Here is a 17,815-nt window from a genome sequence, read left to right as displayed (position 1 = left end):
ATGCTCTTCTAAAATCTTGTATCAGTGACAAGATCAAGCTCACACAGCAGCATACCACTTCACTGCTAGGAGTGTCCCAGACCTCTTAATATCAAAAAATCTTGGTCATCGTATCGGCCCTGTTGTATTCAGACACCATAGGTTCACCATTAGGACACCTGCTTCACAACTCACAGGTTAGAGCCTTCTGCCCTTCAGTTTTATGTAGTATAATCAATAAGGGTACTACTCCTTGTGTGGTCTTAGAGGCAGTTAAAAATATATAAAATAAATCCAAGTTGTTTTCATTCTGCAGCATTAGAGTTTTCATGTGTTATTTTAAATGTGCAATACAATTCTAATGATGATTTAAAAAAAACCACTTTGCAAATGTTTCATAGAATAATGAAAAATAAGGCTGAGAAGAAGTATCAAGAAGCAGAATCAAGTTTATCTGTATTAGTTTTGACAGATATTTGTCTAATATCCCAATGAAAACCTCGAACTGGAGATTCCACAATCACTACAGGCAGTCTATTTTAAAGCTTAACTGTTCCTACTATTAGAAAGTTTTCACTGGTGTCTAAATCTCACTTGCTGAAATATAAGTATCTTACTACTTACCCTGCCAAAGTGCACAAGTAGAATGGATTATTCCCCTCCTCTTTGCAAAAGTATTTCTTTCTCCCTTAATGTATAAAATACTCTTTTAAAAAAAAAAAAAAAAAAAATTCTAGGCACTTGATGTACATGTTCCTGTTGAAAATGTTTGCTACAAAAACTGCAGTGCATTTGGTTTAGCCATGTTATCCTAAACACTATGTGTCCTGTATATTTCCTGTGTTGTTGCTTTTCCCGCTCTCAGCACAGACTGATCCACAGTCAGTTCCTGCAGTGGTTTTGCTCACAGTTCCTTTCTAAATTGCCATAATACCGTATTCCCAAGGCATCAATAAATCTGATGTATTTTGACTATTTATCTTGCAGGCAATAAATATCTGTTTACAAAGTGCGTTTCGTGAATTCGCCCAAATTGCATTTGGGCTGCCGCAATCTTGGAAAAAAAAAAGAGGCGTTAAAGGTTTGATGTGAGAGAACATTGCATTTAACTTCAGGGGAGAGCTAAACTTGTGATTCTGTCATCAGAGGTGAAACAGCAGAGCCCTATTTCTTGCTAGCATTAAACCATTTATTCTTATTTACCTGTCATTTTTATTACAGGCATTCAGTCTGATGCTCATGACAAAAAAGTTCAGACATGCTTCAAAATGAATTTGTTGCATACCGAGTGTAGAAAACTATACTTTATGGATGGTAGCTGGAGGTGACTTGTGGTTTACCACTGATTATAAATTATTTAAAGGGAAATACATATAATTGACATTCAGAGCTGATAGCATCAATATTTACTGGAACATACTCTCATCTCTGTTTATTTCTTCTGGCTATAAGCATGTGGATTAACCCAGGCATGTGGCACTGTGTGTCTTGATGTGCCCAACAGCTCTTCATTTACACTTGATCTGTCAAACTGCTATTTATGCAAATATTTTTAGAAACAGCGTTAAGTTATAATTGGGAGTAGACATTGTATACTATTGAGATGGCATGATGAAAAATAAATTCTTGCTCTCTAGTAACACAGTATTTCCTCTAAGGAAAAGGGCAGTTCCTTAAACTGTTACTGTAAATAGGATTTACACAAGCGAATGACGCACATATATATATAAGAGGCCCAATTTCTGAACCTATATGTAGTCTCAGCATAAGTTCATCCCTCTCTTGCATTCATCTACAGTAGCAGACAACATTGGTATTCACAGCTATTCCTAAACCTAATCTGCTTTGATTCTTTTAAATCTACTCCCTAAGATTTTTCTGGCAGATACCACATTACCTTTTACGCTGTCTGCCCATTCTCAGCTGAGCAAGTGCAGCAACTTGCTGTGGTGTACCTTGCCAAAGTATTGAAAAGAAAAGCAAAGTCAATATTTGCAATGTGGACTTGAGCTATGGCCCTTGTTCATGGGCTGGGTGACCATGGCAGAATGTTCCATCTTCCTGTATTCCCCTATTTTTTCCATGGTCATGAGAAGAGATTTTTTGTTTGTTTGTTTTGTTTTGCACAGTACAAATTGCATTACTGACAAATGTCAGATCTCTACTTTCCCTTAGCCTTCATGGCAATAAGTGAATAAAAGCAAGTAATTTTACTGCATAGCAACAAAACGAGTGTCCAGTGGTCTTTTGAACACTGTGCTCCCACACAGCTCTGCCATCCACCAGAACGATGATGTTCAGCTACTAAGATCAAAGTGGAAAGATGGGCTTTAGACACAGTTCCCAATGTCTCTGTTATCTCAGAAATAAAAGAAGAGTTGATATTTTCAGCTGGAAAAGTTTTTATATTTAGAAGTTTAAGGGAATGATATGTGATCAAAGACCGCGTAGCGTTGAAGTTACAGAAATTTGTGTTTAATAAGTAAATCAACATTCCTTCTGTTTAAACATGAAATCTGAACTACAAGCAGAAACTCAAGCAAAACTCTGAGAAGGTGCTGAATAGTTCATGTAGGGTGGTGCATGGTCCAGCTTGCAAACTTCTCTCCTGAGGCTATCTGAATTAGGCAAATGCTTCCTTCTCTGCTGGATGTTTCAGGTCCATGCTGCTGCCTGTATGCTGGCAAGATAAGATTAAGTGGGTCTGGAGGATGAGTGACACACCTCAGGTTACAAAACAGAATGGTAGTGTTGAGAAAAGTAGGATGCCAAACACATACTTGCGGTACTGCTTAACAAGTAATATCCTTAAGATTCCTCGTTTCTGCCAGAAAACATGCATGATATTTTATCTGCAACCTGGTTGGTTTATATGTCTAGCTAATGCCCTAACAAAAGAAGAGAAACATTCAGTGTGTAGTCATCCTCTTGCTTACAGTGCTGATTTTAAGTACTTTAGGTTTTGGCACTCCAGTGTGACACACTTAGACATCATCTGGCCTTTATAACGTGATTATTTGGGTCACTGGAAGGGATTTTAATGAGCCACTGAGTGTCACTAGTCACTATGGAATGTTTTGAGAACATATGTGCAAGACAGGGATCTGGACAAATAATTTTGGAACAAATTACTTGTAACTTCTAAATCCACTTAAGTGTTGAAACGGAATAAGCAACTGCTCGGTTGGTTTCTGCATTTCTGGTGTTGACCTTGCATGAAGTTTAACATGCAACTGCATCTAAGCTGTAATAAATTAGTCTGTTCTATGTTTTCCACGTTCCAGCACAATAATGGGATCCCATTATTTCAGAAGTTCTAATGCAACAGCAATAAAAAGTAATCAATAGCATAAGGGAATCTGCTAATTAAATAAAATATAGAACATCTGTGAAAATCCAGACAACTTTTTGGCCATATGTATTTTCAAAAACTGATTAGAACTGTTGGAGAAAATATGTGACAAAGAAAAAAAGGGAGGGAAATAGTTTACAGAAAAAGGTCATAATACTGAGAGCTGTTCTGAGCCCCCTGATGAGTTAGGTTCAAAACATGACTGATGAGATATGGTATTCCCTAGCCAGATACGCAGCAGTAACAGCCCACAAATCATCCTCTTGGGCATATTTTTGACAAAGTAAATGGACTCTTCTTAACAGTTGCTTCAAGTATTCAGAAATGAGATTTTGGCACTTCCCCCCATCGTCAGACCTTCCTGTTTTGTAAGGTCTACATGCCTTCCCATGAGATGCAGACGTAACCAGATATCACTTGTATCATAGAGATATCAAGTACTATACCTTGCCAGATTAACTGATATGTCACTGTCACTGAGAATGCTGTGATATATCATGCCAAGACAGGCATGTGCTACATGTGCTACGTATCATGAAATCCATGAAAACCTAGCCTTCAGTCAATAGAGTATCAATATTGCCTCGCCTCATGGTGTGCTTTTTTTTTTTTTTTTTGAGTAAGAGAAAGAAGGGTGAAAGTAATACAAAATTTGAACAGTCTCCTGTTATTTGGGTGAAGGAGAAATAAGATACTGTCTGAGGGTCTCTGTAAGCTGCGTCTGCTTGAGGGCCTTTCACTGAGGGCATATTCAGGAGAAACTGCCTCATAAAACTCTTAAGCAAATCATAGCTATAAATCATAGGCAGCAAAACAATTTCCCCCAAGCCAATGGCAAATCGTTGCTATATCTTGAGTGTAAATTACTAACAATCAGCAACACACCTAGGAAATGGAGCAAGTCTACAGTATATTTACGATTTATCAGAGCTGAATATACTTTTGACAGAATTTAAGATCTCCAGGAAAACATAAAGAAATAGGTTTGTCCCTTAGGTTGTACTTACCTACTTTCCTGGGGACCTTCCTGCTGGTGCAGGAGCTGGTCAGTGATACCTTTTTTATTGCTCATTCCCAAGTCTGAGGCAGTTTGGTTGTTTTTTTTTTTTTCCTTTCATCAAGAGATATAATCTGTTAGACAAGATAATTAAATGTGTATGGGCTAAATTCTGTTCTTATTTACAGAGTCTGCAGTAAATCTAAACTCACTCCAGTGACTGCAAGGGAGTCATTCTAGATTTATGTTATTATAAATCGGATCAGAATTTGACTTGTATAAATGAATATTAAAGAGGGAAAAGAACTGTTCATGTTCACACTGCTAGCCTCTGGCAAAGGCTAACTTAACTTCCTTAGCCTTCTTCAATGAACATGGAGAGGTTCAGTCATCACTGGTCTTTAGGAAGGATTGAACCTGATTTTAGAGCTTTCAGAGAACCAATCATAATTATTAATTTATAGTAGAATTAGTTATAAATGTGTGTTACTGCCAAAAAAAGTCTAAAGTAATTCTAACTTCATCTCTGGTTGTGCATTCACCTTTGGTAAAACTAAAGATCACTTCTGTGCTTCAAACACCTTTTCTCCATCTTAAATTATACTTTCCTTTCCTTTAATATTGTTGTGAGAAGTACGCTGACAACCAGGTGATGGAGGTACACCTTATTATGCAAGAAGTCTGTATTTTTTTACAAATTAGCTCACTATGCTGCTCAAGGTTTCATGCCACTCTGTTGCCTTCATAAAAGTCCTGACTTAACTCTTAAACATTAAGCTTTAACTGGGATTGGACAATGATTTGATATACAACATGGCAGAATGCTGAATTATTTCATACTTAATGTTATGCCTTTCCCATTTTTGTTTTCTTTCCTGTACTGGAGAGCAAGAAATGAGTTTAACATGCATTTTTGGTAAACATTTTTCTGAAAAGCAATCTTTTTTTTTTTAGACTGTGGTAAATCTGTCTCCACTCAGCTATAACCAGCAAAGGATCACTTTGAGAACTGGGGATTGTGGTTCCAGACTTTTTTTTCTCCATCCTGTGATTGCAGGAATGTAAATCAAAATCACTTCCCCCCCCGCCACCTTTCCAGTAAACAAAACCTAGCCATTAGAAAGCAGGGAAGGCAGATTTATCTCAGCTAGCACTAAGTTTTGGAGAAAGATGGGTGTTTTTATAGAACTCAGATATAAGTGGCTTCATTATTTTTGAAGAATTTTTTTCTCCCCTGAAAAAGAAGGGATCCTGCAGTAGATACAGTCAGTGCCTTATTTGTTAGTTGTTATGTGCAGTTACTCCAGAGTCAAATATTCCACCCCTTTCGAATTTGTAAATATAAAATAAGAAAGTGAGTAGGTAATACTGGATATTTTTGTTTTACTGTTTCCCATTTTTTTTCTCAGAAGACTGCAGTCTTCTTTTGTGATAGTATGTGAAGATATAAATTATGTGCCTTCCAAGTAAAATCATATTCTATACAGTGAATTGGTGGCTGATTTGTTCAGAGGAAGTTCTGAGATACTACGAAAGGATAAAGGAGTTTCAGGTGTCTGATTCTGGCATTGTTTCAGGTAGGTAGAGGTGAGGACTTACCTTTGTAAGTGGTACTTCCTCCCTTGGGTTTTCATCCTGTGACGTCCCCACTGTGTGACTTGATGTAACCATGATCCTTGTCTAGCATTTGCCCACCTCTCAATTTTCTTCTTCAGCTATAGACTTTCACCATTTTACTATGGTAGTTATAGACTTTTACCACTTACCGTGAGTACCCTAAAAATAAAATTATTTATCTAAACATGTAAAAACTCCATTTCATCTTGAATAAAATGGACTTGTGTAAGTAGAAAGCAGATTAGCTTTTATTTTTTTTTTTAATGAAGGACAAGCATGGTTTCTGTCTTGTTTTTTCTCTCTTCAAATAGTTTGATCTATGCATTTTTATCATGAAGTTTCTGAGCATGACACAAGCCAAACCATGAATAAAAACTATAGGCTGATAGAATAGCTTTCAAAATTAAAGGTATTAATTTGTGGAGGAAAATGTCCCTATCACATTGAAAGTGTCCTTGTTCACAGTCAAACAGATACTCTGTCATATTTTTTCCAGTAAGAGTAAGAAAGTAATCCCCTTTTTAAATTAAACCAATAACAGGAAGACTGGCACTTTGTTGAAAGCTGTTAGGTGATTTAGAATATAAATTCACCTATCCAAAAAAAAAAAACCCTTATCAGGGTTCAAATTTCAATATTTATTCTACTTGTCATTATCTGTTAATGTATTTCCTCATAGTGGCAGAACAATAAAGCCCTGATGTCCCGTAAGGCAGGAATGCAGCCAGTAGCCATCCTGTACCTTTAATGTACTGTGTGAACATTGGAGAAGGTTTTTGTATTTTTTTAAATTACGTAATAATTTCCTAGCCGAGTAATAGACAAGGTGTGGTATATCTTATGTATTTTATTTGAGTGAATAAATCAAGTAAATGGCAGGGAGAAAAAGTCATCTCTCAGGTCCTACACACTTCAAAAATGTAACTTTTAATTCTTATCTTTACTTGATTCTTCACTGTCATTGGTAGCACTGTGATTTTTATCAACAAAAAGATGATACCAGATATATTTAATTCTGAGTTTGTTGACTTGAGTCAATCTGGTGCTATACTCAGGTACCTCTGCGTAAGTTCTTTATTCATTTGGCTTTCAGTTTGATACACAGATTTTTTGGTGTTTCACACATGCATTGTTGGAGTAGCAGGTTAATTTTAAAGCTCCTTTTATGTAAAGTGCAACTAAAATAGTTTTCTTCGGATAAAAACTTGGAATCCTCTAAGTGTGATTCTCTGTCATCTCAGAGACCGTGAAATCAGTGCATCTTTGTGTGTCAGTCTTTGAGGATTTTAAGTCTTGGATATTTCTCATACTTGATGTTGATTGAAATTCTATTCACATAAACATGGAACACCATAAAATCTAAGTAGTGATGTACTAAACATTTGCATGACAGATTATATTTGCTGACACCAGAACATGTTTCAAAAAAGTAAATACTAAAATAATTTATAACTCCTCAGAAGTCCAGTTAGTTGCAAAACCCACTACACAGCTGGCTCAGTGATGCTATACTTGTTTCTTCATAGCTATCTTTGGTGCAATAACATTTAATTTGTTCCCTTTCCCTTCCTCCTCTCAGGTAACAAGGCTGTTCTCCTTGAAGATAGCAGGCCTAGGGGAGAGACGAGAGTTGCGTGTTGTAACTGTGGCTCAAGAGGCTCTCTCAACAAAATAGCATTTTGGAAGTTGCTTTCACAATGCAAATGTTCATTTGCAAAAAGTCAGACACAGGTTACAATATAAAATTTCTGTACAGCCTCCCAGAAATTCCTCAGTATTTAAATCCTGATTATCTGTTGCTGAGGTGAGAGCTTGGACAGCTTCTTTCAGGTGCAAGAGCAGGGGCAACAAGCATTACTCTCAAAGGCATCATTATTTGAGGAGGTTGTTGGGAAGGACACACACTGGCCTCTAACAAACATTTTACCATCAGAAGTTCTTATGTGTTCCCTTGGATGATCAGAGCAGACAGAAGGAGTATTATGCTGAATGGAATGATTTGCATTATCCATCCACCCTAATATACTTACTTCGAGGCTATGGAGTCAGCAGGGCCATGTCTATGGGCCTTACAAGTGTTTTTCTTCTTTCTTTTATATCAGATGCTCGTAATCAAGGATGAAAGGTGATGATTGCAGATGACAGTTTGAATTAGCAGCTACTGGAAAGGAATCAGCTACAAAGGCACCTCCCCCCTTTGTCCCTGCCCACTTCCATTTTAATTAACTTGGTTGTTCTTCCTTGGCCTTTTTGGTTGGCTTGGGTTCTTTTGCTCGTGGTTTATGGGCTAGTGTTGGTTTTCAGTGGTTTGTTGCTTTTTGTTTGGTGGTGGTGGTTTTTGTTGTTGTTATTTCGGGCTTTTTTGGTGAGCATTATTTGGAGTTGCCAGTGGGGTTAATTCTTTGGCTGTTCTGTCAAATGCTAGCTTCTAGTACAGATATTTGTGTATATATGAACAACTGTTTTTTAATAACCTGCCAAGATGCTATAATCTTCCATTGCAATCCCTCGGGATTTAATTAGAATGGTTTTCCACAGCCTGACATGTTTATGGGGCATAGGTAAAGAGAGAGTTCATAAAGCTGTCAATTTTCTGAGAAATTAAAGAAAAATTGGGCTGCTTAGTGCCTTGGCAATTCCATGCTGCTGATAGTAGCATTGCAAGCAATGAAATCAAAGGCAATGTAACAAGATACTGATGCATTAGAGATGGGGAGGGTTTAAAATTATATACAAAGGCATTTGTCAATTTGAATTTGAATGCATAAAAGGAGAAATATGGAAAACAAAATATGAACTCCAGTAGCTGCTCAGGTTTAAGCAGTGCAAAGCTGAACAATGGTAACTTCATTGCTTTAACAGTAGCTGTAACTTTCCTGGGGCAAGTTGGAAGAGATGAAAACTGTGAAAGGAAGTAAGTCTGGACTATGAAAACTCTTCTTATAGATTTCTGTGTTTTCTGCTGACTGAAGCCTCAAGATGCTTGTTCATGTAACAAAAGGGTATGAGCAATTCTTAAAGGTACAGTTCACATATGTTCTCATAGCTGATGTAGTCCAGGTCTCTTTGAGACTCTGTTATGCACTGGCCATTGAAAACAACCCAGCTGCCAAATCTGTCCTTTTTAGTAACTTTTCAGTCAAGCTATTAGGGTGTATCTGCATCCAACCACCCTCTTTAATGTAAAATAGCAGCTATTCCTCCTTTGTCATGGCTCTCATGTATGATTGTTTGTTAAAAAGAAATTAGAGTTGCCATCTCTGCCTGTCCTGCAAATTCCCTGTAACTTCATGATGGAGTTAAATTGGTATTAAGAGCAGTGAGCAATGAGAGTTTGGAACATGGTTTCAGTAGCAGGGTGAGGTGCTGTTGAGGATGCTCTGTAGTTGGGTTGGCATTTAAACAGAATTTAATTGGGATAGTTCATGCCTGTGTTTAGTATCAAGAATGAACTTTTATAACACACTTTAATATAAGGTCAGATACCTGTACCATCTTTGTCATTCAATTGGAAGAGCTTTTGCCCAGTTCTAGGAATTATATTTTAGGAATAAATATGGACAGGCTGTGGGGTGTTCAAGAGAAGTCTAACAGGTAGTGCACAAAAAAAGAAAAGGTTTGTGATGTAGAACTCACCAAGGAAAACCTTTTTAAAAATGGAGTTTCTTTTGTTTTCCAGAGAAAAAGAAATTTGCAGAGACTCAAAGAAGTTTTTTGATGTATCAAGGACACATCTCCAGGACCAGCAAAGTCATGTCAGGAAACAGTTTGTTCATTTATCAACAAAAATGACTGATATTAGGAGGGACATTCTAGCTGTAACTAAGTTAGTCCCTGGAATGGCAGGTTATGCAGCCTTTGCCAGTGGAAACTTTTAAGGAGGTTGGACAAATTCTTGCTTGTATGTTCTACCTGCTCTAGTGCAAAACAAAGAACTGTTCTAGTTCTGATATTTTGCGTTGCACTTTTTGAGAATTGGAGAAGAGGGCATGTCCCAAACCAAAAAATTCTCATGGCTTCAGTTAATCAAGAGTCAGTGCATAGCAGTGACGATGCTCTGCTACCACAGATGGGGCACTTGAAAATCCAGGTGTTACAAAAGAGGTGTTTAGGAACTGGTAAGGGAATTAAGTACGTTTGCTTTTCCTGGGTCTCGGAGTACGTGTGAAGCTGCTCAGGTATAAGGAGTGCAAAGCTGAACAGTAGTTCTGTTCAGGGCATATGGACTAGGCTCCATATTTCTCCTGAAAATAAACAGAAGAGTGTGACATTTCAGACTGATGGTGTCTTTACCTACTCTTACCTTGTGTCCTCTCTATCTCTGTCCACATATTCATCTATTACACCCTGGCAAGACAGTTGAGTGTCTTTCATGCCTGGAGTTTGTTCATACAATGTAATGCAGAAGGTAATGCAACGAGACCCTGCACTGGAGTCCCTAGGTGCCATTTCAGTAGCAATCACAATCAATGCTATCAGCATTTACTGTGGATTCATGTGTTTAATTTTACTATGCTATTTCTTAATCCACATAATTTCCTTTTTAATTTGTCTTACTCTATGTCTATATTGCTTCCCGTTTAGCTCTCATTTAGTTTTCTTCATTAATACTCCTATTTTTTTTTTTTTTTATTTTCCTGCCTGCCCAATTCTCCTCTCTGTCCAGCTTTTTAGTTGTAGTTGTTGCTCCTATAAAATATATTGTAGGAGCCAGGAGATACAGAGTTTGTGTGATGTGCCTCTTATAACCATAAAACACCTTAGGGAGAATACTTTCTCAGACCAAAATATTGTATTTTTCCTTCTTGCAAGATTATTTAACTTCCTGTCTTTTTCTCATTTCTTTTTAGGTTCCTACCACACTTACTAGGTTGGTGGGGTTTTTTCCAAGCAACTATAAAATAAAAATCACCAAGTCATTTGATCTAGGGTTTTTTTTATATATTTCTGCATGTACATGATAAAAAAAAGGGAAAATAAAAGTTTATGAGCAAAGAGACTGAAAAAGAAAGGAGTGGAAGTCAAGGAGAGTCTGTGCTATGGGTCAGCAAAGAACACAGAGATTGAGTGCAGATCAAAGAAAGTTAAAAATTATTTGACAGCATTTGATTTAGAACAGCCATGCTGAGAAGTCTCCTGTAATAATTTATCCTACCTTTCACTCGTAGATTGCTGAGCTGTCTTGAAAGAATTCAGAGACTGTGGAATGCAGCCTCATTTATGATATGAGAAGATGGGATGCAATGTTATGTGTCAATGTGAGATCAAGATGTCACCCTCTATCAGGACGGCTCTCAATGATTTTCTACAAAAGGCTGTGAATGGAATATTCATGGAAAAGAAGGAGTTTATCCTATGCTTTATGAGGCTGATTGAAGAAAGCTTAGAATAAAATGTCACTGAGTAGAATTGTGCCTCCTCCTGAGATTATTTCATTTTGTAGAAGCTCTTTCACATTATGAGTGCTTTTGCTGTGGCAGGGAGGTACCATAAAAATGGAATGCAATAGGCTGTGCTTAAGGTTAGTGTGATTCAGGATCTGGTGTTTTCTGTGTCTTAGAGATTTGCTTCTCATCTCAAGTGTATGTTAGAACTGTGACTTTCCATTGAGTACAGTCCTGTTCCTCCTGAATTGGGCCCCATAATTTATTGCAGAGGCAAAGAATATAAATCACAAATGAATACATAGAGGAAGACAAGCTAAAATGCCACTCGTCAAAATTGAACTGTACTGTCTCAGCTACAAAAATGTTTTAGGAAAATTTTACTAGCATCCTAAAAAATTCTTATGGGGCTTCTGCTATTAGTTATGCAGGAGTGCCTTGACATCTGTAGCATCTGCTGCAGTGCAGTGTCCCTACTGCTGCTACACCTGCTGAATTCATGGGTCTGACCATATCCTCTAAACCCATGAGACTGGTTTATAACTGAGAAAAGTTCACTCATTGCTCTTAGGTTTGGGGTTTTAGAATTACACCCAATGGTACATGTCTACGAGGCAAAGCGATTATAAAGGTGTGCCATCAAAAAGAGTAAAGTAGAATGCCCAAATGTGCTGGAGCTGTTCATACTCTGACCAGTCTTGATGGTGGCCACCTGCCAAACAACAGTAACTATACAGAGAGGGAACTGGGGAGTGTAGTTTGCTTGCAGTAAATGTCTAATAATAATAAATGCTCTGAAGTGTTCTGTGACAACTCCATTTTTGTTTAGACAACGGTCAAATTAGTGCTGTTGTTTTCACTGATGGACGTGGCCTGATTGGCAGTGGAATATGATCCAAGTATAGAAGGTTTCTGCTGTTTATCACAGGAAATCATAAAAATATGTCACAACAGACTTTTAACATTTTTCTTCTATTTCTATAATGCTCCTTTATAAGGAAAATGACCTTTAGGAATTTAATTCATGAGCACAAATTAGATGCCAATAATAAGTTTTAAGGGATGTAATTTAGTTTTTAGCTAGAACTCACAGAAGCTTCATCTAGAAAAAAAAAATCCTGCATTTAAAACAATCAAAATGATCCTGGGTATTCATGCCTGACCAATACATTTCTTCTGGGAGAAGGAAGTCTGAGTTAGAAGTTTTCAGAAAAGGTTGATTAACAACAACTTCTAGTCTTACATTTTATTCAGTGTAGATGGTGTTTAGAACATCTTCAAGAAGATAAGGTATGAAAGCAACTTTTGAGCACACTTATTTTGTCATAACAGTGTGCTGGCACTTCTTTTCTACTATACTGTATAAGGAGAAAAAATTACAGTAAGAACCAAGACGAGATGTGTTTTTCTGGAATTGTGCTGCTATTTCATGTCTAGATAACCACTGTTTATATAAGAGGGTCCTTGGACAGTGAGCTCAAATGTACAGGTCTACACCATCCACATCTATTTTTATTCAGATGTATCTGATCCTCAATCTCTGTTTTGCCTTTAAACTTTCATATAACTTCATTAGCAAGTTTCTAATACTTATTCCATTCCAAGACTATATGTAATTTATTATTACCACACACCACTTCTAAACCTGTCTTGCTTTTTGTTAGAGTGTTTTGTCTATTTGCTGCCTACCACATCCTGTGTCTTACTTTTGGGGCTTCCTCTCTTGCAAGTGCCCATCTGTGTGCAGTGGTTTCAATGACCTCCAACTTTAAAGCTTTACTAAATTTTGTGAAGTTTAAGCAGTACATATGTCTGAGCTGCTCACTCTTTTACTATGCATATGATGCAATCCCACTTACTCTAATTGGGTGTCTACTTCACAGGTGAGTTTAATTTCTTACTGCAACAAGAAATCTGGAATGATTGAGTGGCCTATGACCGGTCATTGCGGTTCTCACTAAGGCCAGCTGATAAAGAAATTTATCAGGGCAACCAGAAATAAGGGTCTAAACTATGTGGTCTTAATCATTCTTTGGAGGGAGTGGCACTCTTTAATGATGTCAGACAGTGAAAACTGAGATTCCTGTCAGGAAAATGAAGAAACTAAGACTTATTTTTTTCATCTAAGAGCTAAAAATTTCAGTGGGACTTAACAAAGTATGTTAGTTTAAGCAGAGATACAAGATTTTCAACAGGTTTGTGTAAGCCGGTCTGAGCAACCCTCACTTTTGTTTCTTTGAATTAAGACTACTTTGATGAAAATGTTCATATTAAATTCAACACCCCACTGAATTTTTTCCTAGCTTTGTGGAAAAGTCTTTTGAGGCTTTTAATATACAATGTTCCTACTATTTCTATTTGAAATCAGAGTATATGTAAAGTGTGTGTTTCCAAGATTATTAGAGAAAATGAAGTAACACTGCAGCACTAGATCAAAGGATTCACCAGTTATGATGCAGATTTTACTATCCTTGTTTTAAATGTGACTTCAAATGCAATATCTATCACTAATGTTTGTGGCTTTTTATTTTCTAAGTTGTGATCTTGGAAGATCTATTTAGCATCTAATTATTAACAGTTCGCATTAAGGTTTGTAACACGGAAACAAGGCCTTGCTTTAGCCTGTTAATGTGGGGTTTGCTTCAGTTCACTGACTTCTGTAGACCTGGTGTGAGGTGATATTCCTTTGGCCACCTTTAGTTGTGCAGTGAAAAATGTAGATGCATCTTCCCTTTATTTGAAGATACATTTGAACAGTACTTCAGGGAAGTTGTTCAAGCTCTTTATGGATATATGTAAATTAGACTTGTGATTATTTTGGTGTGGGTTCAGTCCATGCAGTAATGACAGAGTCCAATGTTTTAGTGCAATTTTCCAAATACTACATTTTGAGGTGTGACTTATGATCCCTGGTTTATGCATTTTTTTTTCTCGCAGATTCTGTGTCTATTTCACAAACAGCTAGTGAAGTGGGAATTCCAGTTTCCCAGATAACCAGAAAACTTAGAATCATAGAATCACAGAATGTTTTGGGTTGGAAGGGACCTTAAAGATCATCTAGTTACAGCACCCCTGCCATAACCTTCTACTAGACCCAGTTGCTCAGACCCCTGTTCAGCCTGCCTTGAAGGGCCCTGAAATTTTATGAGGATATGTCTGTATTCGTCTTTATATCTGTATTAAGATGCCTGTGCCTAAAGTCATAATGAAGTTATCCTCTTGAATGATGCATACCACTAACTCCCTATAACCTGTATTACTTGTCCTTCTAGAATTGCTGCAAATACAAGTGGATGTCTGTGTCATCTGCATTATCTGAGGTGAGATCTGCTGTGCTTTTTAGAGAGTATTTTCCTAATGGAAGGATTTTAATTTACTGGTGGTATTATTTATTATTTTTGGTTTCATTTTTCCAAGCCATGGTTACCTTGACTTTCCTAATCAGTGTTTCTCTAATGTTGCCTCCCCCACACATCTGGTGATGATCTAACTGAAGTGATCTGCAAGTGTGTTTTCTTGTGTCAGACACTACTTTCAAAGTCCAGTAGACATGAAATCCAGAAGTCTGCTGGAGTCAGTGTCACTGTGATGTGCTGCCTTGCACAGAATATTGGCCTGTTGGTCTCTTTCCATAAATCCCAGTAAGAAGGAGAAAATGAAGACGTCATAGCCCCAGTGGCAGTACATGAGTAAGCCATAGGAAGCCAGCCCTTCCTTTCACATCTTTTTCAACTGGAGACTTAATATTGGGACTTCACACATCATGGATGCTCACCTCTACTGTGCACCTCCCAATTCCATCACTGTTTGAATCATTTTTGTGACAATCACTTTCTAATAATGTAATTGCTTCTAGCAAGCTACAGATTACCTTAGCACTGCTTTGGCTTGCACTGTGATTGTGGAACCTGTGGAATCTCAGGTTCTAACCCTGTGCGTGTACTCCTAAAGTCGTCTTTTGGTAGTTTTAGACCAATACATCTGTCAGTCTCAAATGCAAAATACTGGCATTTTCCATGTCATTTTTTCCCCAGGGTCACCTGCACAATACATAGTTCACACATTCAGCACTTTTAGGGAAAACCTGGTGGCTAAGAAATCCCAGAAATGAGAGAATTGCTGTCTTCCTAAAAATTGGATCATATTTCCTGTGCAGAAGGTTGTACAAGCAGTGCTCCGTGTAAGCATTTGAAGAAGAAATTGAGATAATTGTGTGACTTTAAAATGTACTGTTCAGGTACATGCATCAGGGCAGTGTCATTTCACCTGCTGTACATACCAGTGGCTCAAATGAGTGAGATCGATTTTATGCTCGACTCTTGACTGTGGCTGGAATGGTGGTGGCATGTCACAACCACAACAGGCCACAGGACTCTCAGATGAGGAAAGGATTTTAAGATCTAAAGCTGAAGGTTAGGTGTATTTGTGAAGGGGAATGCAATCAAAGGATACATTTTTTTCAATGCATCAGAGGAAGGGGCTCTAAACACCCTCTCCCGAGGAATTCAGCTGCATATCAGTGAAGGTAAAGTGGATGTAAGAAAAATGCCATGTGTATGGAGAGCATTAGGAAAGGTCATATATTTCAAGAAAGAATATTGTTTACAAGGAGTGTTAATAGGTTTCAAGGGAAATGTTAATTTTTTTTCCTGGCTGAAATAGCTACTGTAAGTTTTTAGTGGTTAATCATTCATTCTTGAATTTTTATATTAAGCATTTCATATTACTTTATTGACTTAACTTTTATGCTCTTCTTCATTTTGACAGTAAAGAATGACCAGGCAATACTCTTTGAAAATTGGAGACCATTTGCAGCTGCTCTCTGCTGAGGAAAGTGAATAATAGGGTGCCCTCAAGGAATTTCAAAGGTATCACTCAACAGAAACTTTTGTGTCTGAAGAAAACTAGATCATTTTATCATGGTAGGCATACTGATATGTTTGCTTTAATAAAATGCCATATTTCTGCCTTTAATCTCTTGTCAACCAGCTATTAAAACCCCAAAGTGTATGCGTGCAGCACATGTAAACACTTGTAGTTTCAAGTTTGTCACACAACATGCAAACAAAGCCTGTAATTTTTGTTTAGTGAACAATCTGTAAGAAACTTACTGAGTAATGGCAATAAGGCTCTTTTTCTCGCCCCTTCAAGCCAACAAATCAATTTGGTTTAATTCAATAATCCATGCAATTTTTTAAAAGCATTGTCTAAATCCTACAGAGCTCTCCAAAGTGGTCAGATGACGAAATAATGACAACTGTTTTCCATGTAAAGAGTGAGGAGCACCTGAAATAATAAGCAGTGTTGGAAGATGATTACTTATGAGAATTGACATTATGTGCCTCGAGCCCCCGGAATTTTGCACCTGCACTGAACAGTTCCCCTTGTCTTTCAGCGTGGCAATTCTGTGCTGTTAACTCACTCATCATTTCTTGCCTGTTAAGGCAACGTTTGAATCGATGCCCACAGTAATAGAAGCTTGCTTTGGAAGTAAAAGACTTTGTTTGTGACCCAGGTCTTGTGGTCCTTACATCACGCTAGTTCAGAAATTCCCGAATTTCTGAATCCTCAATGTTTTTGTGGATAAGGATACCTTAATGAATTTGGGAATTGTTTCAAATAGTAGTAGAAGACTAAGAGATAATATTTTCTGAACAATAGCCAATAAATATTTTCTTAATAATAGTTATGCTGTTTATGAAATAGATAATAAAATAATTACCTAAACAGATATCCACATCTTTTCTGTCAATCGCTGTGTGCTCAGGTATTTCAGAGGATGGTATACATGAAAGAAGCCTGTTTGTTCATAAAACACTGTCCCAAAAATGCAATGATTAGGATAGAAAACTATCCATTTATGATTGTCAGCAGTCATATATCACATCAGTGAACCCCAAGTATTGGGAAGGGTTCGTGGTAGAGAGGGAAGAATAAAACTTCTCACTCTGCAGCTGCACATGTTTGTGTCTGCAGAACAGACTCCAGCACCTGTGTGTGAACAAACTGGGAGTGAAGATTGAATTTCCCTGAGACTGGTGGAAAGGGAGTCACAGTTACCCTAAGCCAGTAGCTACACTCTCAACTGCCTCTTCGTACCCATCCTTTTCCCCATTACATTGAATCTTGTCAGTGGTTCTTTCAATGGAATAGTGTTAAACTTCCTTATTTCTACTCCTTGGGAAGTTTTTCAGTACCACTACTAAGTTCTGTGCCCTTTCTTTAACTGCTATGTTTTATTTAAGATGGAGTTTATCATAATGAAGTTACTGTTAGAAGCAAAGAAACGTAATAATTTTCAAAAGTTACTATTTCATTGTTGATATTTCATAAATGGAACCTGTAGTAAGTTTTCATGTAGGCAGGTGGTCAAGAGTAAGATGCCTTCACACAACTGTGCAAATTGTTTTCCTTTTATTGTTGCAGTGTTTTAGGTTTTCTTTTATTTTTCAATGCAGTAGCTACTTTTGTATGTGTGAAACAAAG

General features: G+C 37.4%; 1 long non-coding RNA gene across 2 annotated transcripts; it reads left to right on the top strand.

The window, feature by feature from the left end:
* Positions 1 to 8,174: 8,174 nt before the first annotated feature.
* LOC138105784 (uncharacterized) lies at positions 8,175 to 17,014 on the top strand. 2 transcript variants are annotated; one of them, XR_011148686.1, is made up of 5 exons: positions 8,175 to 8,506; positions 8,808 to 8,859; positions 14,602 to 14,649; positions 16,097 to 16,197; positions 16,550 to 17,014. It is a non-coding gene; the product is annotated as an uncharacterized lncRNA (long non-coding RNA). The 2 variants fall into 2 exon arrangements; XR_011148685.1 differs by having other exon boundaries at positions 8,175 to 8,859.
* The last annotated feature ends 801 nt before the right edge of the window (positions 17,015 to 17,815 follow it).

This window comes from Aphelocoma coerulescens, chromosome 2 (genome assembly GCF_041296385.1).
Source record: "Aphelocoma coerulescens isolate FSJ_1873_10779 chromosome 2, UR_Acoe_1.0, whole genome shotgun sequence".
In the NCBI taxonomy this organism is placed as follows: domain Eukaryota; kingdom Metazoa; phylum Chordata; class Aves; order Passeriformes; family Corvidae; genus Aphelocoma; species Aphelocoma coerulescens.
Note: the sequence above shows the minus strand (reverse complement) of the source record. Positions and strands in the feature narration are given on the sequence as shown.